The sequence below is a fragment of the Bos mutus genome, chromosome 1 (genome assembly GCF_027580195.1).
Source record: "Bos mutus isolate GX-2022 chromosome 1, NWIPB_WYAK_1.1, whole genome shotgun sequence".
Taxonomy (NCBI): Eukaryota; Metazoa; Chordata; class Mammalia; order Artiodactyla; family Bovidae; genus Bos; species Bos mutus.
The window spans coordinates 51,192,335-51,220,075 of record NC_091617.1 but is presented as its reverse complement, the minus strand read 5'-3'; the positions used below and the strand labels follow the sequence as shown (position 1 = coordinate 51,220,075).

At 39.2% G+C, this 27,741-nt stretch overlaps 1 non-coding gene across 1 annotated transcript; it reads right to left on the bottom strand.

The window, feature by feature from the left end:
• Positions 1 to 3,965: 3,965 nt before the first annotated feature.
• On the bottom strand, positions 3,966 to 4,108 carry LOC138989509 (small nucleolar RNA SNORA48). The gene has a single exon (XR_011465804.1). It is a non-coding gene; the product is annotated as a small nucleolar RNA SNORA48 (small nucleolar RNA).
• Between the last annotated feature and the right edge of the window lie 23,633 nt (positions 4,109 to 27,741).

The window sequence follows — 27,741 nt, the reverse complement described above, 5'->3', positions numbered from 1 at the left end:
CTGGATGCCATGATCTTAGTTTTCTGAATGTTGAGCTTTAAGCCAATTTTTTCACTCTCCTCTTTCACTTTCATCAAGAGGCTCTTTAGTTCTGCTTCACTTTCTGCCATAAGGGTGGTGTCATCTGCATAACTGAGGTTACTGATATTTCTCCCGGCAATCTTGATTCCAGCTTGTGCTTCCTCCAGCCCAGCGTTTCTCATGATGTACTCTGCATATAAGTTAAATAAGTAGGGTGACAATATACAGCCTTGACATACTTCTTTTCCTATTTGGAACCAGTCTGTTGTTCCATGTCCAGTTCTATTATAATATCAGAATTAATTATATTAGTAATATGTTATTATATAATATAATCTTCATTTTACATGAGAAGAAATTGAAAGACATACAAAGATATACCAAAAAACAATAATAATAAAGTCACTCCAAACTATAAACCAAGACCTTTCCTTAATCTCCTAAACCAGTGACTTGCAAACCACTGCCTGCAGGCCAAATATGCTTACTCTTATTACTCACTCCCACCCTGACCTATTTTTATATATTTTTTACATTTTTGTGATGCTTGAAAAAAAATCCCCAAAGAATGTTTTTTGACATGAACATTATATGAAATTCACATTTTAGTGTTCATAGATAAAGATTTCGGAGAAGGCAATGGCACCCCACTCCAGTACTCTTGCCTGGAAAATCCCATGGACGGAGGGCCTGGTGGGCTGTAGTCCATGGGGTCGCTAAGAGTCGGACACGACTGAGCGACTTCACTTTCACTTTTCACTTTCATGCATTGAAGGACATGACTGAAGCGACTTAGCAGCAGCAGCAGATAAAGATTTACAGGACCAAAAAAAAAAAGAAAAAGATTTACAGGACCACACACAACCATTCCCACTACTTATAAATTACGTGTTTTATGTGAGTGTGTGCATGTGCTGAGGAAGGTCACAGAAACGGCGTGACCGCGGGTTGACCGGTACGTGGGTCCGGCACATTTGGAGGTGCCGCACACACTCCCCTGTCTTGGAATGTCCTTCCGCCCACCGTTCCGTCAGTGAGAGGTGTTCTAAGTCTAAGCCTTGGGAGACTAAGATGTTGAGACTGTAAGGACTGAATATATGACTGACTGAACCAGGTAAGGTCTCTGTATAAACTTTCAAGATTCTGACGGGGGGTGTGGAGACCTATGGCCACCGCCTTGCCTCGCCTCACCTCACCTCACCTCACCTCACCTCACGTGACTTTCCTCACCTCACCTCACGTGACTTTCCTCACCACACCTCACGTGACTTTCCTCACCACACCTCACCGTGGCTTATTAAACCTGTCAGCTCTCCGTCTGGAGCGGCCTGTGTCTGTCTTCAGTCTCTGTGCCTCCTGTGTCTCCAAACTAGCAACATGGCTGCTTTCTTTTGAAAATGGCTGTGTTGAGTAGTTGTGACAAAGATCATATAGCCCACAAAGCCTAAAATATTTACTGTCTGGAGCTTTACAGAGAAAAATCGCCAATCTTTGGTCTAGCCCATATGGTTTTTTTTTGTTTAGGGTCTAAGACCCTTTGTTAAGGGTCTAAGGAGAATATATATAAATTTATGACATTTAAGGCCATCTTTATTTTAAATATACTTACACATGGTACCATTTTGCAAGAAAAACTACACGTCCTTTCACATACTACTGTGTTTCCTTGTTTATGGGTTGTTAGTTGTTATTCATGGACATTCCTATTTCTTCATTCATTCACTTCATGAGCCCTTATAGTGTACTAGCCTGGGAACAAATGAGTAACACAAAGAAGCTTTATTAGTTAACTTCTATAGAAAAGTAATGGACAAATGTGAGGGCTTCCCTGGTGGCTCAGCAGTAAAGAATCCGTCTGCCAATACAGGAGACGTGAGTTCGATCCCTGGGTCAGGAAGATCCCCTGGAGAAGGAAATGGCAACCCACTCCAGTGTTCTTGCCTGGGAAATCCCATAGCCAGAAGGAGCCTGGTGGACTATAGTCCATGGGGTCCCAAAAGAGTCAGACACAACTCAGCAACTAGACAATAACAACAATGGACAAATGTAGACCATTGTTGTACAGTAGTGAGAAGCACCATCCTAGGATTATGACTGGGACAGAAAAGAAGGTGTTTGACTCAGCTACAGGAGTTGGTAAATGCTTCTTAGAAAAGAACGCACTTGAACTGAGAGCAAGAGTATGAGGGGTTGAGAGGGGACACGATTCCATGTTACAGCAATATTTTCCAAGACTTGTGTTCATCAGGGTTCAGGACAGGAAACAGAAAGCAATATGGTCATTTTAAGAGAGTAAAGATTCACGGGGAATTAGGACAAAATCATGGAAGGACCAGAATAGGCTGTAGGCTGGCCTACCAAGAGTGATTCCCAAAAACTGTAGTACTGTCCCACTGAGGCCATCACTGGACTGCTTCAGACCAAGAATACATTGTCATTCTCTGATAAGGATCAGGAAGGCAGTCCTGATGCTGCTGCCACTGGACTGTTAAGAGCAAAGGATCTCTGCAAAATTGCTTGCCAATAGAAAGACAGCCAGGAGAGCAGGAACATGGCCTCAGCTCTGTTTTAAATTTCTGAATCTCACAGGAGCACATCTATTTTGTGCATTCAGAGCTCTTGCTGCAAAAAATTTTAAGAAAGAAAGCCATTAGCTTTCTAGTTTCTGCAACACAGGAAGGCATGCTTGCTTACTTCTAAGTAAGGTGGGATGGAGGTTGATCAAGCCAAACCACAGAATCCACCACATGTACAGAATCAATGTGACTGCCCATTCAAAGAATTGCAAATAGTTTGGATTGCCTACAGCAGTAGTTTCCAAATAGTCGAGCGGATCCCTTTTTAACACGAAAATATTGGGCCTCCAATGCACATGACAGTAGTTTTATTTAATATCCTCTAACTGAGAAATATATTACAAATACTTTCATTCAAAAGGAATTTTATTTTATTAATCATAATAGCAAATAAATACATTTGGACAATGATGGTGATAAAAGTAGCTCACATATACTGCATGCATGTTAATTCAGTGGCAATGCATATGTGTTTAAGCTATATAATTTGTTTAGTCAGCAGATGATGCCTGGACCACTTCTAAATTCCAAAACTCTTCAGTAATGCCTGGGAAACCAGATATTTTAAGCTCACATTTGGAAATCATTGAGCTTTAATAGCTTAGGGTGTGTGATAAGGAAGATGTAAGCAAAGAGGATCTAAAAGAAGGCTAGTTTCTTTAGATATTAATTGGAAGGTGATGGGGAATTACTGAATTTTAAGCAAAGAAATGATGGAATCAGATTTTCATGTCAGAAAGACCAGTCTGGCAAAGTCTGGCTGATGAAGGAATAAAAGACTGAAGACAAGTAGAAGATATAGAAGGTTATTTCAGTGATCCAGGTGGGAAACTCAGGGGTCTAATAAACAAGGTAAAGATAGTGGGGATGAAGAGTAATGAATATTTAGCAGCAGAATTGATTGCTGATTGATTGATTTGGTGTGATATGGGTGACTAAGAGGACAAAAGAAAGAGAACATGCTTGGGTAACTGTGTAAATATGAAACACAGGAGAAAAAAATGAATTGTTCCAAGTTCTCAAGATATACTTTATAATATTCTCAAGAAACATTTATACATATTTAAAAGAAAAATCAGTAAAGTGACATGATTACTGTTCTAAATTAGTCAGAATATGATAACTGCTATAAGCATAACCCCCAAGTACCAGTAACTTGATACAATAAAGGTATGTTTCTCATTCACATCACAACCCAATGAAGGTTGATATGTGTGCATGTGATGGTGAGGAGAGAGGCAGACTTTGGCCCGTGTGATTATTTAGAGACCCAGATTTTTCCTTTCATTGATTCTACCATCTCCTGGGGCCACAGGATTCTCTACATTCATCTGGACAAAGGGAGATAGGGAGCTGACTTTTTTTTTCCCACGTGTCCAGGGCGTGAACCAGGCATGGGCACAGAGCAAAAGCCAAGCTGGGATAAACAAGGAGTTGTTTTGTCCCTCACTGATATGAGACAGGCACCATCAACCAACCAACCAGGTGCCACTCTACCCAGGCCAGGGACAAGGGAGCTGGATTTTAAATAGGAAGATTTTATGGACCAGGAAAAGAAGAAATGTACATCACTTGTGCACACTTACCAATGGTTAAAACTCAATCATGGGCATGAGACACAATCTAGCTGTGTGCCCAGGAAAAGGAAAACATGACTTTCAGGAATGTTTAGCTAGTTTCTACCTTAAGCACTTGTTCGGTTATAATGAGGAACTCACAGAATTTTGAAATATGATTACAGTGAATGACAAAGTGATTTGAGTTTAATTAGACAATGTCTAAATGTGATTGATGTAATGGGGAAATCTGTGAAACATTTGATTACATTACTGAAGAAATTCTGTGGTCATATAGTGTGGGAACTGAAGAGAAATGGGAGAGAGTAATGCCTGTATTGAGTCCCGAAATAGGTGAACCGAAGACAAAGAAATTATTGCTGTCCTCGGGGTTGGGATACTCGACCTGTTTATCCATGAACTCTTTATTAAGTACTATCTGCTAGGCACTGTTCTAGGTACCGGAATAGAAACGACTTATCCTGTCTGCCAAATAGCCATATCCCTAGAGTAGTGGTGGATCTACTACATCCTCATGGCTTCAAGGCCCAAGCTTTTATAATATTCTACTCAATTCACTTAAATCTGATTCTCTACCAAGCAAATGCCTTCTAATTATCTCTAGACTGTCTTTGATTGACTAATATAAGTCTAATCCTTATGGTTCCTGCATCCTTGTCTCCTCCTCTCCCTCATCTTCTTCCTTCTCCTCTTTTGTTGTCGTCTCCACAGTCATGCTCATGATAATAACCAGCACTCACTGAGAACTGGGCATTGTGTTAGGTACTTTATACATTTCTTCTAATTCTCATGACAGTTGCATTTGATAGATACAAATACTGAGTCTCAGAGAAATTTAGAGGGCAGTTTGCCCTCAGATTTACTAGTGGTGAGCCTGGATCAGAAACCACTACTGATGACTTCATAGCCCAAGTTCTTACTACTATTATAAAGAAATAAATCTGCACCTGGGTTTATAGATCAATCCCTTGAGAATTTATTAAATAGATTAGTTGAATTGATCAAGTCTGGGTACTTTGACAAAATCAGGTTTTTGATCCCACAATACTCAGGACCTGATACTGAGATGAGAAAACTCCTCAGAGGTCCTCAACCCTATGAGGTCTTGCCAGGGCTGCTGGTTGAGCATTGACCTCTCTTACTTTTTTAAAGGTAAAAAGTCATTTATTTTAAATGAAATATAGTTGACTTATAATGATAAAGAATCTGCCTGCTGTGCAGCAGACCTAGGTTTGATCCCTGTGTTAGGAAGATCCCTTGGAGAATGGAATGGCAACCCACTTCAGTATTCTTGCCTGGAATTCCATGGACAAAAGACCCTGGCCCAGTGGGGTACAGTCCTGGTGGGGTCTCAAGGAGTAGGATACAACTAAGTGACTAACACTTTGATTTTTTAGGTGTACAGCATAGTGATTTACTACTTTTGCAGATTATATTCCATTATAAGCTATTATAAGATGTGGACTTCCCTGGTGTCTCAGAGGTCAAAGTATCTGCCTGCAATGCAGGAGACCTGGGTTCCATCCCTGGGTTGGGAAGATCCCCTGGAGAAGGAAATGGCAACCCACTCCAGTATTCTTGCCTGCAAAATCCCATGGACAGAGGAGCCTGGTGGGCTACAGTACAAGGGGTAGCAAAGAGCCGGACACAACTGAGCAACTTCACTTTTAATGGGTATAATTCCTTGTGCTATACAGTCATTTCTTGCTGCTTATCTATTTTACATATAGTATTTTTAATCTATTATGATCATACCTCTAATTTGTCCCTGAAATCCCTATTTCTGAACTTTTAACTTCAACATTTGTGACCTGGTAATATCACAAAATAATCTGTCAGAGAGAACTGTTAACATATTTATATTTTTATAATGAGAAAAAATATTCTCATAAATAAAGCCCAAAAAGATGCCAAATTTACTGAAGTTACAAGATAAACATTACATTTGATTCCTTCAACTAAAAGTTTACTGTGTAGTTGCAATTATTGCACAAAGATGTAATCAGAAAAATATATTTTGAATTACAATGTATTGGTAGGAATAAATCAAAGTAAATGTGTTTTCTCCTAATGGCATTTTTATTTTCCCAGAGTAGGAATTTAAAATTGCTTAAATTGCTTCTAAGTTAGTGAGTAGGAAAAGCGCTTCAATGGTGACAAAATGCATAACAAGTGTTTAACCAGCATGCAAAAGATGACAATGAAAAGAACAGTTCTGCACGTGTCAAGATAAACCATGAACAGTTATGTGACTCCATACTGATTTTTCTAACCCACATACAACTAGTGAAAAGCATCTACTTCATTATAATCAGATGCATTATCACATGCATATCTTTATGTACCATTGGTGGTGGTTTAGTCACTGAATTGTGTGCGACTCTTGCAACCCTATGGAATGTAGCCCAGGCTCAATCGATGGGATTCTCCAGGCAATAATACTGGAGTGGGTTGCCATTTCCTTCTCCAGGGGATCTTCCCAACCCAGCAGTTGAACCTGGGGTCTCCTGCATTGCAGGCAGATTCTTTACCAACTGAGCTACAAGGGAAGCCCTTATGTACCACTAACCCTTGCACATATGTCTTTTATTTCACGATATTTCTGACTTTCGCATCTTTTGTTGTTGTTTCCATTGGTCCTTCACTTCTGAATTACATTATCCTTATGTTATAGAAGTAGTAGAAATGTAGGTCAAATATATCTTTCTAAGATCATTATAGGAAAAAAGAAACAAATGAGGGAAGAATGTGGTTTTCTTATACAATATCCGTTAATGATGACAGTTGCTTACAGTTGTTCTTGGGAGAATGGCCACGCTAAATGTGTGACTTGGGTTGCAATTACATTTTTGGTGATTTGTACAAATTTTAAAGCCCACTTTCCTCAAGTGAGTTGCATTAAAGCCAGGCTTTACCACAGCTAAACCTGTGGTGATGATCCAGCTCAACATCTCTGTCTAAAGAGAAGACAGCTACAAGGCTGCCTTGTGGGATTTGATAACTCATCAATCTCAGTTCAGTCACTGAGTCTTGTCCAGCTCTTTGCAACCCCATGGACTGCAGCATACCAGGTTTCCTTGACCATCACAAACTCCTGAAATTTGCTCAAATTCATGTCCATCGAGTCAATGATGACATCCCCATCTCAACCTCTTCATCCCCTTCTTCTCCTGCCTTCAGTCTTTCTCAGCATCAGAGTCTTCTAAGGCGTCAGTTCTTTGCATCAGGTGGCCAGAGTATTGGAGCTTCAGCTTCAGCATCAGTCCTTCCAATGAATATTCAGGACTGTTTTCCTTTCGGATTGACTGGTTTGATCTCCTTGCTGACCAAGGGACTTTCAAGAATCTTCTCCAACACTACAGTTCAAATACATCAATTCTTTGGCACTCAGCTTTCTATATAGTCCAACTCTAACAGCCATACATGACTACTGGAAAAAGCATAGCTTTGACTAGATAGACCTTTATCGGCAAAGTAATGTCTCTGCTTTTTAATATGCCATCTAGGTTGGTCGTAGTTTTTCTTCCAAGCAGCAAGCATCTTTTAATTTCATGGCTGCAGTCATCATTTGCAGTGATATTGGAGCCCAAGAAAATAAAGTCTGTCATTGTTTCCATTGTTTCCCCATCTATTTGCCATGAAATGATGGGACCGGATGCCATAATCTTAGTTTTTCGAATGTTGAGTTTTAAGCCAGCTTTTCACTCTTCTTTTTCACTGTCATTAAGAGGCTTTTTAGCTCCTCTTCACTTGCTGCCATAAGAGTGGCATATCATCTGCATATCTGAGGTTATTGATATTTCTCCTGGCGATTGTGACTCCAGCTTGTACTTCATCCAGCCCAGCATTTTGCATGAGGTCCTCTGCATATGAGTGAAATAAGCAGGGTGACAGTATATAGCCTTGACATACTCCTTTCCCAGTTTGGAACCAGTCCGTTGTTCCATGTCCGGTTCTAACTGTTGCTTCTTGAATATTCATCTGAATGCAGAGTTCCAAAGAATTGCAAGGAAAGATAACAAAACCTTCCTAAGTGATCAATGCAAACAAATAGAGGAAAACAATAGAATGAGATAGGCTAGAGTTCGGTTCAAGAAAATTAGAGATACAAGGGGAACATTTCATGCAAAGATAGGCACAATAAAGGGCAGAAATGGTACGGATCTAACAGAAGCAGAAGATATTAAGAAGAGGTGGCAAGAATGCAGAGAAGAACTGTACAAAAAAGATCTTAATAGATAACTTAACCAGATAACTTTGATGGTGTGATCACTCACCTAGAGCCAGACATCCTGGAGTGCGAAATTAGGTGGGCCTTAAGCATCACTGGAGAAGGCAATGGCACCCCACTCCAGTACTCTTGCCTGGAAAATCCCATGGTCGGAGGAGCCTGGTAGGCTGCAGTCCATGGGGTCACTAAGAGTTGGAGATGACTGAGCGACTTCACTTTCACTTTTCACTTTCATGCATTGGAGAAGGAAATGGCAACCCACTCCAGTGTTCTTGGCTGGAGAATCCAGGGAATGGGGGAGCCTGGTGGGCTGCCATCTATGGAGTCACACAGAGTCAGACACGACTGAAGTGACTTAGCAGTAAGCATCACTGCAAACAAAGCTATTGGAGGTGATGGAATTCCAGCTGAGCTATTTCAAATCCTAAAAGATGATGCTGTTAAAGTGCGGCACTGAATATGCCAGCAAATTTGGAAAACTCAGCAGTGGCCACAGGACTGGAAAAGGTCAGTTTTCATCCCAATCTCAAAGAAAGGCAACGCCAATGAATGTTCACACTACTGCACAGTTGCATTCATCTCTTATGCTAGCAAATTAATGCTCAAAATTCTCAAGTGAGGTTTCAACAGTACGTGAACTGAGAACTTCCAGATGTTCAAGCTGGATTTAGAAAAGGCAGAGGAACCAGAGATCAAATTGCCAGCATCCGTTGGATCATCAAAAAAGCAAGAGAGTTCCAGAAGAACATCTACTTCTACTTTATTGAATACACCAAAGCCTTTGACTGTGTGGATCACAACAAACTATAGAAAATTCTTAAACTCATCAATCTACTAGCACTCTAATGTCATGACTACAGATCCTGCTTTGAGACAGCCCTGGCTAAGAGTGAGGATACTCGATTCTACCTCAGGTTCAAACTGTGACTCTGAAGGATTCACTTAACCTTCAGGTTCAAGTTTTTAGTCTGTAAAATGATGAGATGTCCTAGTTCTACAAGATCCCTTCAAGGTTTAAAATAGAGTAATACAGCTATGGTTTTTCCAGTAGTCATGTATGGATGTGAGAGTTGGAATATAAAGAAAGCTGAGCACCAAAAAATTGATGCTTTTGAACTGTAGTGTTGGAGAAGACTCTTGAGAGTCCCTTGGACTGCAAGGAGATCCAACCAGTCCATCTGAAGCTGAAACTCCAATACTTTGGTCACCTGATGCGAAGAGCTGACTCATTGGAAAAGACCCTGATGTTGAGAAGGATTGAGGGAAGAAGGAGAAGGGGACAACAGAGGATGAGATGATTGGATGGCATCACCAACTTGATGGACATGAGATTGGGTAAACTCTGGGAGTTGGTGATAGACAGGGAGGCCTGGCGTGCTGCGGTCCACGGGGTTGCAAAGAGTCACACACGACTGAGCGACTGAACTGAACTGACTCCACTGTGGGAGAAAAAAGACTTTAAAAAATTGGGTAGTAATATCATATATGAGGTGATACTTAGAAAACAACTGCAGTCTATATGGTTGCAGTACTAGTACAGTGAACACGTTTTGTTAGTACCTCAGTTGTGTCTGACTCTTTGTGACCCCATGGACTCATGCCCACCAGGTTTCTCAGTCCGTGGAATTCTCCAGGCAAAAATACTGGAGTGGGTAGCCATTCCCTTCTTCAGGGGATCTTCCTGACCCAGGGATTGAACCTGTGTCTCCTGTGTTGCAAGCAGATTCTGTACCATCTGAGCCACCAAGGAAGCCCATAGTGAACATGCTGCTGCTGCTGCTGCTGCTAAGTCGCTTCAGTCGTGTCCCACTCTGTGCGACCCCATAGATGGCAGCCCACCAGGCTCCCCTGTTCCCTGGATTCTCCAGGCAAGAACATTGGAGTGGGTTGCCATTTCCTTCTCCAAAGCATGAAAGTGAAAAGTGAAAGTGAAGTCGCCCAGTCGTGTCTGACTCTTCACGATCCCATGGACTGCAGCCTACCAGGCTCCTCCATCCATGGGATTTTCCAGGCAAGAGTACTGGAGTGGGGTGCCATTGCCTTCTCATAGTGAACATAAATGCTCTTCATAAAAACAATTGCATTTCTTTTTGTCTTATAAGCCAGTTTGAACCTGAATCCACATCATGGGCTTCCAGGCTGTTGATAGCTTTAATCTGTGCTTACTGCAAGGGTTCATGCAAAATTGCCTGGTTCTCTTAAGATCACAAAGTTCCTGGGAAGCGTTCTGTTGACCCCACAGTCAACCCTAGTTTCCACTGGAACCTGTGCCAGCCCATGAGGGCCTTTTGTCTTATGGGTTCAGTTGGATAATTTGATGACACTGGTGAGGCATGGCAAGTTTGGGTGAGACAGATTATGCTAGTGCTGGGAATCTGGCCCTGCCACATACCCAATCCAATGCCACTTGCCTCAGAGTTCTGTTAACTTTTCCCAGACTTGAGAACAGCCCTCCTTTTCCCCTCTAGTTACTTTCAAAGGATACTCCCTCTCTCCTGTCCATCTCTAAGAAACCTTGCATAAGCTTTTCAGTGAGTTTAGATTTTTATGCAAGTTGGAAGTCAAAGTTTGTTCATGCAGCTTTTACTTGGTCATGCAAATACCTCTGAAGAAAGAAAATTCAAAATCTTGAGACTAACATCTGGATTGAAGGTAAAGAAAAATGCACAGGCCAAAACACAAATTAATATTTCAATAAATTATCCTGTCATACAATCAATTAATTAAAATATAATCACATTTGGGGGACATGGTTTGTATTTGCTGTTATTTTTTAGTATCTGCTTTCAGTTTAGTTCAGTCACTCAGTCCTGTCCAACTCTTTGTGACCCCATGGACTGCAGCACACCAGGCTTCCCTGTTCATTACCAACTCCCAGAGCTTGCTCAAACTCATGTCTATCAAATCAGTGATGCATCCAGCCATCTCATCCTCTTTTTCTCCTGCCTTCAATCTTTCCCAGCATCAGGGTTTTTTCCAGTGAGTCAGTTCTTCACATCAGGTGGCCAAAGTATTGGAGCTTCAGCTTCAGCATCAGTCCTTCCAATGAATATTCAGGACTGATTTCCTTTAGGTTTGATCTCCTTGCAGTCCAAGGGACTTACTGAGATATAATTATATACCATAAAATTAAACTATGTAATATGCATGTATTTATTTTTAATAGTTTGAGTGAGGGTATGTTTAATTAGAAGGGATAGTTGGAAAAATTTATGGATGTTTTAAATTATGGATGTCTGAATACCTTCAAAGATTTAAGAGATTAATTGTGCTGGTGTTTTTATTGTGTAAAATTTCAATGCAATATTATTTCTGTAGGAAGTAATGGGAGTATATAATAATATTAAGAGTTTTTATACTGTGATGTTAACTGAAAGGCAGGCTGCAAAATTATAGACATGACTATGTGTTGTGTGCTTAGTCAGTCAGTCTTGTCTGACTCTGTGGACTCCGTAGACTGTAGCCCACAAGGCTCCTCTGTCCATGGGGATTCTGTAGACAAGAATACTGGAATGGGTTGCCATGCCCTCCTCCAGGGGATCTTCCCAACCCAGGGATCAAACCCACATCTCCGGCATTGCAGGGGGATTCTTTACCAGCTGAGCCACCAGGGAAGCCCAAGAATACTGGAGTGGGTAGCCTATTCCTTCTCCAAGTTAACTTCCCAAACCAGAAATCAAATTGGGGTCTCCTGCATTGCAGGAGGATTATTTACCAGCTGACCTGTCAGGGAAGCCCAGACAAGGCCATACCTATAAGAAAATATGCATAGATAAAAAGACAGAGCCAAAAAATGGGCTAATTTTGGGTGCTCAGATTTAGGTCACAGATTTTATTTTCTATTTCTATAGATTAGTACATTTCTCAACTACTATGTATACTTTTGGAATGATAAAGGAAACTTTGTTTATGAAACTTCTGAGTTTTCTCTTTTTTTGAAACACATATCATGGGCTCTACTCAGTCCTAACTTGGGTTATTTGGGGAGATCGTAAGTGATAACAATAAACTGTTTTTTGCTTTATAATTCACAGATTGTATTCAGGAATATTATCTCATTTTACTGAGCAAAGAGTTAGGCATTTCACTGAGGAAACTGTCAAAAGTTGGAGAAGGGAAGGAAAGAAGAAGGACATTTTTAAAGGACTTCAAAGTGTACGCAGTTGTCTCTGGTGGGAATTCCCTTCATCTGAGATGATGAAAGAGGAAGAGGTTAGGGGTGGACAGAGCACAGAACACTCACATGGGGCCATCACTGACCCGAGGGAAAAGCGGAATGGATAGGATTTGCAGCCATGGGATTCTTGTATATATTTCTATGCCTTTCTATATAGTGTTATCAACTTAGGTTAGCAGTTGTTTATAAAGAAATTATTCACAGCGGGAAAAGAGGAGTAAGGAGTAAGGAATCCCACTTCAGTGGCAGTGAGTACGTGTCAAAGGAGGAAGGAGATGAACAAATAACCTTATGTATTTGTAAATCTGTTATTTGTATGTCTGAAAATACATTAGGGAGTATGCAAGATGGGTTTAGATCAAGTCAATATCATGTACATTTTAAGAGAAATGGAGTTTTATTTATTCCGTTATGAGTTGACTACACTGACAACAATAACAAAGATGAGGTAAATGAAAAAATTATTTATTGAAAGATTTGCATTTTACATTAAGATTGTAAACACTTTGACATGATGGCTAAATATGAGAAATTTATTTTTGTTTTATGGATTCCATATAAGGTAGGCTATGAAAATTCAAAGGGAAATGTGTGACCTGTTTTACTCAGTGGCAGTATCTTAGTTTGTCAAAATTATCTTTAAGTTAAATTATCATCGGCTGTGCTTTTTGTTCACAGGGACTAAATAAGCACTGTTAACTTTATTGTAGTTTCTAGTACTCTAAAATCACTTGAATGGAGGGAATATTTTTTGGTGTCATAGCCCAGGCAGATATTTGAAAGATGCCTAAATGCCATCACCTCAGTGTCATGTTACTCCTAGAAACAGTATATAGACTGAATCATGGGGGTAAAATGCACAGGAATATATAATAGCTGCCTTTAGCACAGCCAGACTTCGGAAAACTCCAATATTACTGTGTTGCAAAATTTCTGGCATAAGAAATTCCATCAATTCTTTCCAGGCTCAGTTGGAGTCCAACCTCCTAAGGAAGCCTCCACAAACACTCAGGCCTGGGGCAACCTTGTGCTCATTTGAATGCATCACCTCTATCAAGTATTTCTGTAGGTTGACAGTTGTTAACAAGCACCTCTAGTGCCCTTATCACCTTCCATTGTCTCACCTCTGATTTCAGCTGCAGTTGTTGTAGAAGGGCTCGTTCAAGCTCAGACTTACCTCATTGCAACTCATCTGCTTCAAGTTCCCTTCCTCACGAAGCTTTCTCTGATACAAGGGAACTTGTGCTGTGAACAAGCCCAGCCTGAAAGTGTGAGAGAGTTATCGTTCTTGGGGGAAAGCTTTCATCAATAGGATGTGGGAGCTAGTGGATAAATATTTTTACCTGCTATGGACATTTCTATTCTGTATACTTCTTAGACAAACCTAGACAGTGTATTAAAAAGCAAAGACATCATTTTACCAACAAAGGTCCGTATAGTCAAAGCTATGGTTTTTCCAGTAGTCATGTATGGATGTGAGAGTTGTACAATAAAGAAAGCTGAGTGCTGAAAAATTGATGCCTTCAAATTGTGGTGCTGGAGAAGACTCTTGAGAGTGCCTTGGATTTAAAGGTGATCAAACCAGTCAGTCCTAAAGAAAATCAACCCTGAATATTTATTGAAAGGACTGATGCTGAGGCTGAAGCTCCAATACTTTGGCCACCTGATGTAAAGAGCCAACTCATTGGAAAAGACCCTGATGCTGGGCAAGATTGAAGGCAAAAGAAGAGGGCAGCAGAGGATGAGATGGTTAGATAGCATCACGGACTCAATGGACATGAATCTGAGCAAACTCTGGGAGATAGTGGAGGACAGGGAAACCTGGTGTGCTGCAGTCCATGGGGTCGCAAAGAGTCAGATATGACTTAACAACTGAACAACGACAACGTATTTCTTAGAAATCCTGGCAGAAATTAGCCCCCTTTGTCCATAGCAGTGACTTATAAATGGTACTATTATATTGACTTTTCCTCTTTTTCCCATGCATTTTTCTGACCCTGTCACTTTTGCTTCCTGCGATCACTTCCAAAATAGACTTCCTGACCCAAGTCCTCCCTTCAGGTTCTGCTTGGAATAGCAGTTATGCAGTATGCATTGCTATTGTGTTTTGAATACTTCAACCTTTAAAGATCTTATTGATGTAAGTCTTGCTTCCACAACTATAGTGTAGTATCCTAAGGACAGCAAGAGTTTGTTACACATTGTATCATGCCTTGTACACGATAGGTTTCTATAAGTAGTTTAAAATGGGTATATAGCGTATTATCAATCCCTTTGAGAACTTCTGGTCACCCAATGTCCAAATTCTTGTACAAACACTAGCTGTTCATCTGCATCAGTCTAGAGGATGGACATTTTACATTCTTTGTGTCTAGTGAGTATCCATATCCCTTCCTCAGAAGATGGGAAGCTCTCACCTTAGGCACTGAAAATAATAGCAAATCACTTTCTAAGCCTCCCTTGCTGCTAAATCATAAATTCCAACCAATCAGATTCATCTACTCTGGACTCTTGAGTCAAAGTCAGCATGTGAAGAAGCAGGAGCCACTCAGAATGCATCCTGGTAATGGGGTAGTGGCAGTTGCAGTGGCAGCCACATCATGAAGCTGGTTCTTCAGCATGTTTTGGGGCACTTTGCCTTGGGGTGGGGAGAGCCTCTAATACTGGTCCCCAGGCCTCTAAGAGAGTCCATGCACTATTGAATATTTTTAAAGTTCTTTTTTCTGAGTAAATCACCCAACATGGCAGTTTGTGGTTTTCAATAAGACCTTTGATCCATTCTGTGTTTCCATGAAGCCTTGAGGATATTTTGGGTTGCTGGTGGGAAATGAATATCCAACTCCAGTGTAGGGGAGTTTCCAAAATCTCCTGGGTAATTTTAATACATTCCACAAAAATATATGTCATACCTAAGTAGAACACCCCAGAAACATCCTTAGTCCTCATATAAGCCAACCCAAATTGTGGCAAGCAAGAAAAGTAGAATGAATTAAAAACTAGAAGAATGAGGTAAGGAGAATATCTTATAAAGCTACAATTTACTTCCATCTGCACCACTGAAATTGTTGCCAGATATTTCACAAACAGATGGGCTTCCCTGGTGGCTCAGTGGTAAAGAATCCACCTGCCAGTCCAGGAGACGTGGGTTCAATCCCTGAATCGAAAAGATACCCTGGAGAAGGAAATGGCAACCCACTCCAGTGTTCTTGCCTGGGAAATCTCATGGACAGAGGAACCTGACAGGCTATAGTCCATGGGGTCGCAAAAGAGTCGGACACATTATAGTAACTAAGCAACAATAACATTTCACAAACATAATGCTTTGAGCAAAGACAATACAGGTGACCCTTGGACAGTATGGGTTTGATCTATGTGAGTCCACTTGTATGCTGCTTTTTTTGATAGTAAATACTACAGTACTGCATAATCCCCTGTTGTTTGAATCTGCAAATGGAGAACCACACATCCAGAGGAACTGTAGATACAGAGAGCCAACTGTAAGTTATATGCAGATTTTTGACTGTGCAGATGGTTGGTGCCCTAAACCTTCCTTTTAGGGTCAAATGTATTTCAAATTCAAAAGACAACTGACTCTTAACATGCCTACCGTCTATAAGCTAAGAATATTCACATTAGCAGATAGGATTCACTCACATGTTGAAAACAGTGATCTCTTTAATGAAAATAATAAATAATAAAAGACTTGTGAATAATAAAGGACTTGACCATTATGGAGACTGTACACTTTATCAGACAATCATAAAACAAAGCAAATCCATATTTATTACAGTATTAGGGTTTTTTTTAAAGCACATGGCAGCTCAGTCGCTCCAAATCCCAGCCACTCTGCTTACCAAATGCCTGGTAATATTTACAGATTTTGCAAATATATTAGCCTTGACTTTCAAATTATCAAGTAATAAGTATATGTTATTATATTTTTAGAAAAAAAATGTCATACTCTGCCTCATGTGATACTAAAAACTGAAATAATAAAATAGGAGAGGGTAGAATAGAGGTGACTCTGATGTCAGGATGGGGAGGAACCTTCTTAATATAAATCAATGCAGGAAAAAGATTGATTATTCAATATATAAACAAGATACTGACTATAAAAATTTTTAATTTCACACACCTATCATAATAAAAATGAAAATCATATGGGAGAAATTTCAAAATATATGAAAAATTGGTTAGTAGCCATAATATATAAAGAACTTTTAAAAATAAAAAGTAAAAATATGTTGAACACAATTTTTAGAAAATAGGGTATATATAGATATTTAACATCAAAAGAAATAAACATGAAAACATGCACATTACTAAAAGAAATACAAGTGAAAGTAAAAAGTATTTTCAACAACTAAATTGGCAACTTTTTTTCAAACCATTTTGTTCATTGAATATGCTTTGAAAGGCTATTCTCATGCTGGAGTGCAAATTAATGCATAGTTTTTAGAAGGAAATTGGCAATAGTTTCAGAAACCCATAGAAATATTTGTATGCTTTGATTCAGTATATCCTCCCACTAACTTCTTTTAAGAAAACAATGGAGATGTACATAAGTATTTGTAAGAATGTTTATCTTAATAATTTTAATTGCAAAAAATTAAACATAATGTGTCCAAATAACTTGATAAATGTTTACTGGTTTATTCATGTGATGGAATAATAGCCAATAAAAACATGTTTTTAAAAGGGTGTTTAATGATCTAGAAATATTCTTACATTACATTGAATGGAAAAAACAGGGTAAAAAGCTATATACATATAGTTTTTTCATAATTTTTGTTTTTAAAATATTCATGGAAAAGTACTAGAAATAACTACATGAAAATATTAACAGTTCTATCTCTGGTTAGTAATATTTTGAATATTTTTTAATGCTTTTTGTGTTCTTTAATTCTACAATTAATTATAATATTTGAAAAATAAAATCATACTAAAAGAGTAATTCTTCCATTTTTTTCCCACATGAAATAACTCATTTAGTAGCATGATCTGCTTTTAGTTGTGTTAAGGAAGTAGAAAGAAATACTCATTTAGTCTGTCTTAAGAACTTTTGAGTTAAATGGAGCAGGTGTTAATGATACCAGTTAGAAGAGGAAGAAATTGAAGATTTGAGAGGCTAAATGATTTGCGAGTATTCAGTTAGTTCAACAGTATTTTTTCTGAACATATAGTAATTACTGTGAATTGGATTAGGCATTTAGGCATTAGGAATAAAAGACTAAAAATTATTCCCAAGAGTGTGTCTTATAGTAGGTGACATATTTTAAAAAACTGTTATTTTCAATTAGTGGGGTAAGTGCTGACAGGTATGTGATGAGAACTACAGAGAAAATATTAGTTTGAACCACTGAAACTGCCAATATTCAACTATTTTTGACCTACAAAAAATAGAAATTTTGTATGATTCATTGCAATATACCTGAACGAGTATAATGATGATGCCTGAACTGAATCTTGAGGAGGAGAGAGGAAATTACTGGATGAAGGTATATTCATCAACCAGGATTGAACCAGGAGATAAAAACCAGTGAAGTAAACAGGGAAAGTGTTATATAAAGAAGCAGGGCTTATGATTAAGGAGGGATTGGCTTGAAAGAAGTAAAGAGAACTCTGAAGAATATAGCCAATGTAAGGACCAATCACTACCCAACCCCACAATATACCCAAGGAAGGTCTCCTTTGCGCTTGTACTCCAGGTCTGAGCCAGAAATGGCAGAGAAGTTGCTGTGACAGAAGTCTCTGGGATGCAGGAGGAAATTGTTCCCAAGGAAGTGTCTCACTGAAGGGATCCTGCTAGGAAACAGCCTGACTGGGTCCTGGGGACAGCTGCTGGCTGCTCCTTGCTGCTGAAGGCCTTCACTGAAGATGCTGCCTGAACTGGAGGAACCTGGTGTTGGCAAAGCCTAAGTCACCAACCCTTAAGGAGGTGGGTGCCTTGGAAATGGTGTGCAGCACAGGAGCCAGACATTGGGGAAATTGTGAGCACTTCCAAAGCCTGAACTGAAGAAGCTGCATGTGCCTGCCAGAGGAGCAGTTTGGACCTGGAAGAAAAAGGCCTCCATCCTGCAATGGAGCCTCTATTGATAGAGTCTCTATTGATAAAGTTTAGCATTATGTCAGCTGGCAAATAAAAGCTATTTTAAAGGCCCATCTGCATTTTTGCACAGCAGGCAATGAAAAGTGAATTTGGAACCAAGGTGAGATATTTGTAACTGGCATGTTATGGAAAGAGAGTCTTCCAGCTAATAGAATACCATAGAAGACTTGTAAAAAGGACTTCCATATCTGACAGCATGATAAACTAGATACCCAGAGTGACACTCCCATTATAAAACAAACCAAAAAAAAAAAAAACAACCCTAATATGCTGGATTTAAAAATAAGAAGTTTGTGTTTTAATACATCAGGTGAGATGGCAAGAAAGTATGAAATACAAAGATGTTAAAACTAAGAGAAGGCATGAACCTGGACACTGAAAATCTCTTTGACTCTGGGGGCAATTGCCAAATCTTTTGAATTTGAATTTTACTTTTCAGATCTTGAGGAGTACAAGAGACAAATGATTAACTCCAAGGTCCTCTCAAACTGGGGGGTCTAATTATGAGACTGTTATGTTTCACTAGGATGCAGAACACTCAACGTAAAAATAAAAACTGATAGTGAATCTGTACACTTCATCAGTGTGACAGTGAAATAAACCCTCCTTCCTCTCCATTTTGTAAGGGAACCTCAAGGAAAATTGTACTGTTTAAACTTTAGCACTGGTTTAAGGAGAAAAATTCTTTCCTCTGATTTCATAGCCACATGTCAACTCCTAAGGATTACAGCCTGAATATTTGCTACCTACATGGTCTGACGGAGAAGGCAGTGGCACCCCACTCCAGTACTCTTGCCTGGAAAATCCCATGGACGGAGGAGCCTGGTAGGCTGCAGTCTGTGGGGTCTCTGGGAGTCAGACACGACGGAGTGACTTCACTTTCACTTTTCCCTTTCATGCATTGGAGAAGGAAATGGCAACCCACTCCAGTGTTCTTGCCTTGGAGAATCCCAGGGACGGGGGAGCCTGGTGGGCTGCCGTCTCTGGGGTCGCACAGAGTCGGATTCGACTGAAGCGACTTAGCAGCAGCAGCAGCAACATGGTCTGAAAAACTTTAAGGCAATTATTAAGTTTAAAATGATGCCAACACAGATGAATAGAACAGTCTTTTGGACTCTGTGAGAGAAGGAGAGGGTGGGATGATTTGGGAGAATGGCATTGAAACATGTATAATATCATATAAGAAATGAATCACCAGTCCAGGTTCAATGCAGGATACAGGATGCTTGGGGCTGGTGCACTGGGATGACCCAGAGGGATGGTACAGGAAGGGAGGAGGGAGGGGGGTTCAGGATGGGGAGCACGTGTACACCTGTGGCGGATTTATGTTGATGTATGGCAAAACCAATACAATATTGTAAAGTAATTAACCTCCAATTAAAATAAATAAATTAAAAAAATAAAATGATGCCAAATTAGTAGCATCCTAGGGTTTGGAGAAACTAAACACAAATCCTCACAGAAGGATGGTACTTTCAATTCAGGCATCAAAAAAGTCCTACAGATAAATTCCTAGAATTCCTAGACTCACCATCAAAAATCACAAAATACCCAAGGAAGCATAGCCACGATGAGAAAGAAATGGCAGAATCAGTGACCCACAAAAGCTTTAACTATTTGAATTATTAGCAAATAGTTAATGATTCAAATTATTGAATTTGAATATTCAATAATTATTCAATGTTTGCTATGTTTAAAAAAATAATAGACTAAAAGATGACCAAGCTAATTTGAAAATCAATCACATATAACCTCTGGAGATAAAAAAAAATGTAATACTTGAAAAAAAATCAATAGGTTGGTTTAGAAGCAGATTAGACACTGTTGAAGTCAGAATTAGTGAACTGGAAGATAGTACTGAAAATTAGGCAGGATGTAGTACAGAAATATAAAGAGACAGAAAATATAAAGAGACACTGAGGCAAAATGAGAGTGAAAAGATTTCACATACATCAAACTGGAATTCCAAGAAGAAATGAGAGAGAATCGGGCAGAGGAAACATTAAAAGAGTTAATAGTAGTGAACTTTCCAGAACTAATGAACATATATCCAGATATTCAAAATGTGCATTAATTCTCAAATAGGATAAATTAAGAGAAAACACATAACCAGCCACATTGTAGATAAATGTAGAACATCAGTGACAAGGAAACTTAAAAGATTACTAAGAAAAGACAGACTGAGAACAACCATGGAAAGCAATAGGAAGAATAATCTTAAGTGCTAAAAAGAAAATAACTCTCACACTGGAATTGTATGCGTATCAAAAATATATTTCAAAACCAAGGCAAAATTAAGACATTTCAGGCAAATAAAAACTGCAAGTTTGCAATTAATAATCCTGAAACATGATGCTGTGAAAGTGCTGCACTCCATATGCCAGCAAATTTGGAAAACTCAGCAGTGGCCACAGGACTGGAAAAAGTCAGTTTTCATTCCAATCCCAAAGAAAGGCAATGCCAAAGAATGCTCAAACTACTGCACAATTGCACCCATTCTACACGCTAGTAAAGTAATGCTCAAAATTCTGCAAGCCAGGCTTCAGCAATACGTGAACCATGAACTTCCAGATGTTCAAGCTGCTTTTAGAAAAGACAGAGGAACCAGAGATCAAATTGCCAACATCCTCTGGATCATCAAAAAAGCAATAAGAGTTTCAGAAAAACATCTATTTCTGCCTTATTGACTATGCCAAAGCCTTTGACTGTGTGGACCACAATAAATGTGGAAAATTCTGAAAGAGATGGGAATACCAGACCACCTGACCTGCCTCTTGAGAAACCTATATGCAGGTCAGGAAGCAACAGTTAGAACTGGACATGGAACAACAGACTGGTTCCAAATAGGAAAAGGAATACGTCAAGGCTATATATTGTCACCCTGCTTATTTAACTTATATGCAGAGTACATCATGAGAAATGCTGGGCTGGAAGAAGCAACAAGCTGCAATCAGGATTGCTGGGAGAAATATCAATAACCTCAGATATGCAGATGACACCACCCTTATGGCAGAAACTGAAGAGGAACTAAAAAGCCTCTTGATGAAAGTGAAAGAGGAAAGTGAAAAAGTTGGCTTAAAGCTCAACATTCAGAAAACGAAGATCATGGCATCTTGTCCCATCACTTCATGGCAGATAGATGGGGAAAGAGTGGAAACGGTGACAGACTTTATTTTTTGGGGCTCCAAAATCACTGCAGATGGTGATTGCAGCCATGAAATGAAAAGACGCTTACTCCTTGGAAGGAAAGTTATGACCAACCTAAACAGCATATTCAAAAGCAGAGACATTACTTTACCAACAAAGGTCTGTCTAGTCAAGGCTATGGTTTTTCCAGTGGTCACATATGGATGTGAAAGTTGGACTGTGAAGAAAGCTGAGTGCCGAAGAATTGATGCTTTTAAACTATGGTGTTGGAGAAGACTCTTGAGAGTCCCTTGGACTGCAAGGAGATCCAACCAGTCCATCCTAAAGGAGATCAGTCCTGGGTGTTCATTGGAAGGACTGATGCTGAAGCTGAAACTCCAATATTTTGGCCACCTCATGCAAAGAGTTGACTCATTGGAAAAGACCCTGATGCTGGGAGGGATTGGGGGCAGGAGGAGAAGGGGACGACAGAGGATGAGATGGCTGGATGGCATCACCGACTCGATGGACATGAGTTTGAGTGGACTCCGAGAGTTGGTGATGGACAAGGAGGCCTGGTGTGCTGTAATTCATGAAGTTGCAGAGTCGGACGTGACTGAGCGACTGAACTGAACTGAACTGAACTGAACCTAAGCTCTAAAATATGTGCTTCAGATGGAAGAACATGATCCCAAATTGATGGTCTGTGATTCAGGAAGAGGTGAAAAAACAAAATGTAAAATATGGATAAATCTAAGTAAGCATTGTAAAAAAAATTTTGAGGGGCTTAAAAAAAGATACACCTAAAATATGCAGCTATAAATTATCAGGGATTATCAGAATTAAAGTGTTCTAGAAGGCAATGGCACCCCACTCCAGTACTCTTGCCTGGAAAATCCCATGGGCGGAGGAGCCTGGTAGGCTGCAGTCCATGGGGTCGCTAACAATCGCTAAGACTGAGCGACTTCACTTTCACTTTTCACTTTCATGCATTGGAGAAGGAAATGGCAACCCACTCCAGTGTTCTTGCCTGGAGAATCCCAGGAACGGAGGAGCCTGGTGGGCTGCTGTCTATGGGGTCACACAGAGTCGGACACAACTGAAGTGACTTAGCAGCAGCAGCAGAGACTATATTGTTCAGGAGGATGATGCAGATATTAATTTCAGATTTTGTAAGTTAAATATTATGAACAAATTTCTGTGGTAAATATAACAGCAATGGAAATAAAGTGGGCTTATCTGTGCTTTCAGATTTTTTCTTCTTTGGTTATTTAATACTTAGTTAATAAAAAATAATCTGTCCAAGATTGAAATTAATTCTATCAACAAGTTCAGATGCATAAAGGCCTTTGTGAAGGTTTGATATGGACTTCATCTCTATATTTTCTTTTTATGATCCTCTCACTGGCCTTTTTAATATGTAAGCTTCACTCACAGCAAAACAGTTGCAGCAATTCAAGAGATAACATATGTATGAGTCAGACACCAAAGTAAGGGAAAAATTTCCTTTGCTCAACTTTGCTATGACAGGACCCACACAGGAACCAATCATTGTGATGGGGGTGGGGGGTATGTCATGCACAGACTTTCTAGACCTGAGTTGCACAGTCCTCAACATGCATCTGACTAGGTACCAGCCCATTAAGCCAAAAGAAAATAAGACAATAGTTTTCAGGATTAGTATTCTTCTATCAATTATTTACCCCATGTATGCTTATTGAAGCTCTATGTTAATTCTAAAGCTCAAGCTTTAAACTTTAAAAGTAATTTTAACATTAAACCTAACTCATGTTTCTGGGATAAATCCCACTTTGTCTTGATGTAGTATTGATGTAGTATTCTTTTTGTTCATGGCTGGATCCGGCTTGGTAATATTTTGTTGAGAGCTTTTGAATCTGTTGGCAAGTTTATTTATAGTTTTCTTGTCATGCTTCTGGCTGGTTTTGGTATCATAGTAATGCTGTTGTTGTGAGATGAATTGATTAAGTATCCCTTCCTCTTCCTTTATTTTCTTAAAGAGTTTGTATGAATTTGCTTTTTTTTTTTTTTAAAGTATTCGGTAGAATTCAGTGAAGCCATCTGGACCTGGAGTTGTCTTTATGAAAATACTAATTTTTTTTTGTTCATGCCATGTGTACCTTGTGGGATCTTAGTTCCCTGATCACAAATGGAACCCGTGTCTCTGCAGTGGAAGTACACAGTCTTACTTAACCACTGGACTGCTAGGGAAGTCCCCGTGAGAATACTTTTACTTTTTAAATTTTTAAAGTACTGTCTATTAATTAAATATATGTATATATATTTGGCTGCACTAGGTCTTAGTCGTGGCATGGGGGATCTTCAGTCTTCGCTGCAGCATCAGAGTTCTTTAGTTGTGGCATACAAACTCTTAGTTGTGGCTTGTGGGAACTGGTTTCCCCACCAGGGATCAAATCCAGGCCCTCTGCATTGGGAGCACAGAGTCTTAGCCACTGGGCCACAAGGGGAGTCCTGAGAATATTTTTAACCTATGGAATTCTAGTTGTATGGCTATAGGATGATTCAGGTTTTCTGTTTCTTCTTTTGTTAGTTTTAGTCTGTTTTGTACCTCTCAAGAAATTTGTTCATTTTATATAAGTTGTTGGAATTGTTAGCATTAAGTCATTAATAATTTTTCCTTATGTCTTCCTAATATCCATAAGATCTGTAATAATATTTTCTCTTTCATTTTTGATACGGTAATTTCTGTTTTCTCTCTTTTTGAAAATTTTAAAATAATTTGAATAATGATATTCACCTCCATACTGCATAATTATAAATGCTAAGAAGCAAACTTGATGTAATAAGGCTTAACTACTATGGAAAGTCACACTTGTAGATTTAGTACCAAGGAAATTATAAGAATATTAGGGTTTCTTGAGGATGAAAGGAATTAAACATTAATCAACAGTAGTGATAAATACTTGGTCATGATAACTCAGTACAGGATTCTTGGCCCATGGTAGTTGTTGAATTAATAAGTAGATAAACATCTTTATTACAGAATGAGGAAAACTAGATTAATACTAGATGAATATTCATGGAATTCACTGCAATTTGATCAGTCTTCCACATTGCCACATGTATTATTTTTCTAAAATACAGATATGCTTTTGTAAATTCCTAAATTAAAAACTTGCAGCAGTTTTCCATTGTCTTAATGATCTATTTGAATGATATACAGTGGCATATAAAGCTTCTTTTACCATGGTCACATTTATTCAGCCTTACTTCTTACCTCTTTCTCTGATATGTTTCATCTATCCTAGATAGCATATTAAAAAGCAAAGACATTACTTTACCAACAAAGGTCCGTATAGTTAAAGCTGTGGTTTTTCCAGTAGTCATGTATGGATGTGAGAGTTGCACTGTGAAGAAAGTTGAATGCTGAAGAATGATGCTTTTGAACTGTGGTGTTGGAGAAGACTCCTGAGAGTCCCTTGGACAGCAAAGAGATCAAACCAGTCAATCCTAAAAGAAATCAGTCCTGAATATTCATTGGAAGGAAGGACTGATGCTGAAGCTGAAGCTCCAATACTTTGGCCACCTGATGTGAAGAACTGACCCTGATGCTGGGAAAAATTAAAGGCAGGAAAAGGGGACGACAGAGGATGAGATGGTTGGATGGCATCAACAACTCGATGGACATGAATTTGAGCAAGCTCCAGGAATTGGTGATGGACAGGGAAGCCTGGCGTGCTGCAGTCCATGGGTCTCAAAGAGTCGGACATGACTGAGTGACTGAACTGAACTGATCCTAGACACATTCCTTTCACTAATTTATTTTGCCTCAGGTCACCATACTCATGTTGTTCTCTTTGACCTGAATTTTTCTTTCTTCCTTCAAAGCCAAACTCAAAGGTCATGTCATATGCATTTTTTTCTTGTCTCACTCCCAGAATAATTTATAGTCTTTTTTTCAGTTCTTCCATGGCATTTGTCCATCCCTCTAGTCTGTTATAACATGTGTCACAATTAATCAGGTTTACATGGCTTAGTGGCTGCTCCCTAACAAATAGAAGCTCTTTGAGGACAGTGATTATCTTATTCACTTTCTTACTCCAAATTTCTAGCAATGCTTTGAGTATTGTAGGCGCTCAGCAAATGTTACCTGATGCAAAGACACATGATAATTCCATAGTTCAAAATTAGTCTCATTCAAAGAATAAAGTAGAATTTTACAGAGGAAAACACTGTACTTTAGTCTGGGAAAACACCACCAGTCTGGATCAACTAATTTACAAATATAAGTCTTTTTTTCACAAGGGAAAAAAATCCAAGTGTAAGTTCAGCTGGGAAAGGATTATCATTTTCATGTACAAAAGAAACTACACTCATCAAAACAATTATAAAATAATTGGAGGTTATACTTAGCTGCTGAATGAACAGCACGAGTATACTGTTAATTCTGCAGGTCAACGTTATGACCTCAGATGTGAGTTTGCAAATGGATTAATACTGCACTATAAATGTAACTCTGTGAATGTGTTGGAAAATTGCTACAAGGTGTACTGGGACAGAGACATGGTAATCATTAAGGTCTACCAATAGACTAGTCATTCTGCTGTTTGATAGGCCTATAAAATTGTAGTGGTTATTGGTATTCCCATTTTGCTAAGCATAAATATTATAAGAAACACACAGAAGGGAAGCAAATATGTAGGCGAGATTAAGAAACCAAAAGAAAATTGATGTTTACATTACGTCAAAATAATGAAATCATCATCTCAATGACTCCATTTAATTATCAGTCATTTAAGGACATAGATCAAGTTAGATATTTCAAGGAACTGCATTTATCTGCATAAACTGCATTTATCAAGGAACTGCATGTGTTTGCATTGCCCTCAGTCACTAAGTCTTGTCCAACTCTTTGTGACCCCATGGACTGTAGCCCACCAGGCATCTCTGTCCATGGAATTTTCCAGGCAAGAATACTGAAGTGGTTGCCATTTCCTTCTCCAGGGGATCTTCCTGACCCAAGGATCAAACCCACATCTCCTGGGCCTCCTGCATTGGCAAGCATATTCTTTACCACTGAGCCACCAGGGAAGCTTTGCATTAGTTCCAAACACAAATTTCTGCAAACAACAAAACCTTTTCCCCTAAATATAGTACATTATTATGAATCACACTAAAGCATAGTTTTCTACATTTTATCCAGACAAGCAAAACCAAAGGACATGATCTACTCCTATGAGTAATAGTGGTTCATTACAGTGTTACCGTGCAATCTGAGGAATAAGTACCCATCCCCCATCACACTAAGAATCATTTTAATCGGGCATTTTTGTGATGACAATCATTTGTTCTCCTCCATGCACGCTTCCTGGAGATTTGACCCTCCATAACATGGGAAGAGACAGACCTTTATATCACATGTTCCTGCAGAAACTGTGCATTAGATGCATGAACAAGGAATTGACCCAGAGACTGTGAATGGCCGCAGGAGCTAGATGAATAAAGTTGTATAGCCGTAGATGCCACTACTTTGGGGTATTCATTTTAGGCCACGTGTGTTTGATAAACAGCAGGGAGCACTGAGAGAGAGATCGTGTGGCTTTGGAAAGACGGAGGACTAGAGAAATAAGTGGCCGTGGGCTCTGAGAGCTTGCTAGTTTTTAGTCCATCCCAGCTATGAAACTCAGTGATTTCTCTTGCCCTTGGATTCTGCATCCTTCTTGGATTCTGCATCCTCCTTGGATTCTGTCTTCACTTACGCTTTCTCCATTGTGCCTGTTTCTTATATATCAGGACAGAGGATTAAAAAATATATTAGTAAGTGTCGATATATTTTAATGTGTTAAGATCTGATTGATATGACAACTATAAACACAATTTATCTATCAAAATACTGTCAACATAAGAAGATTGCCAAACATTTTCAGCATATTTATTCTTTATTG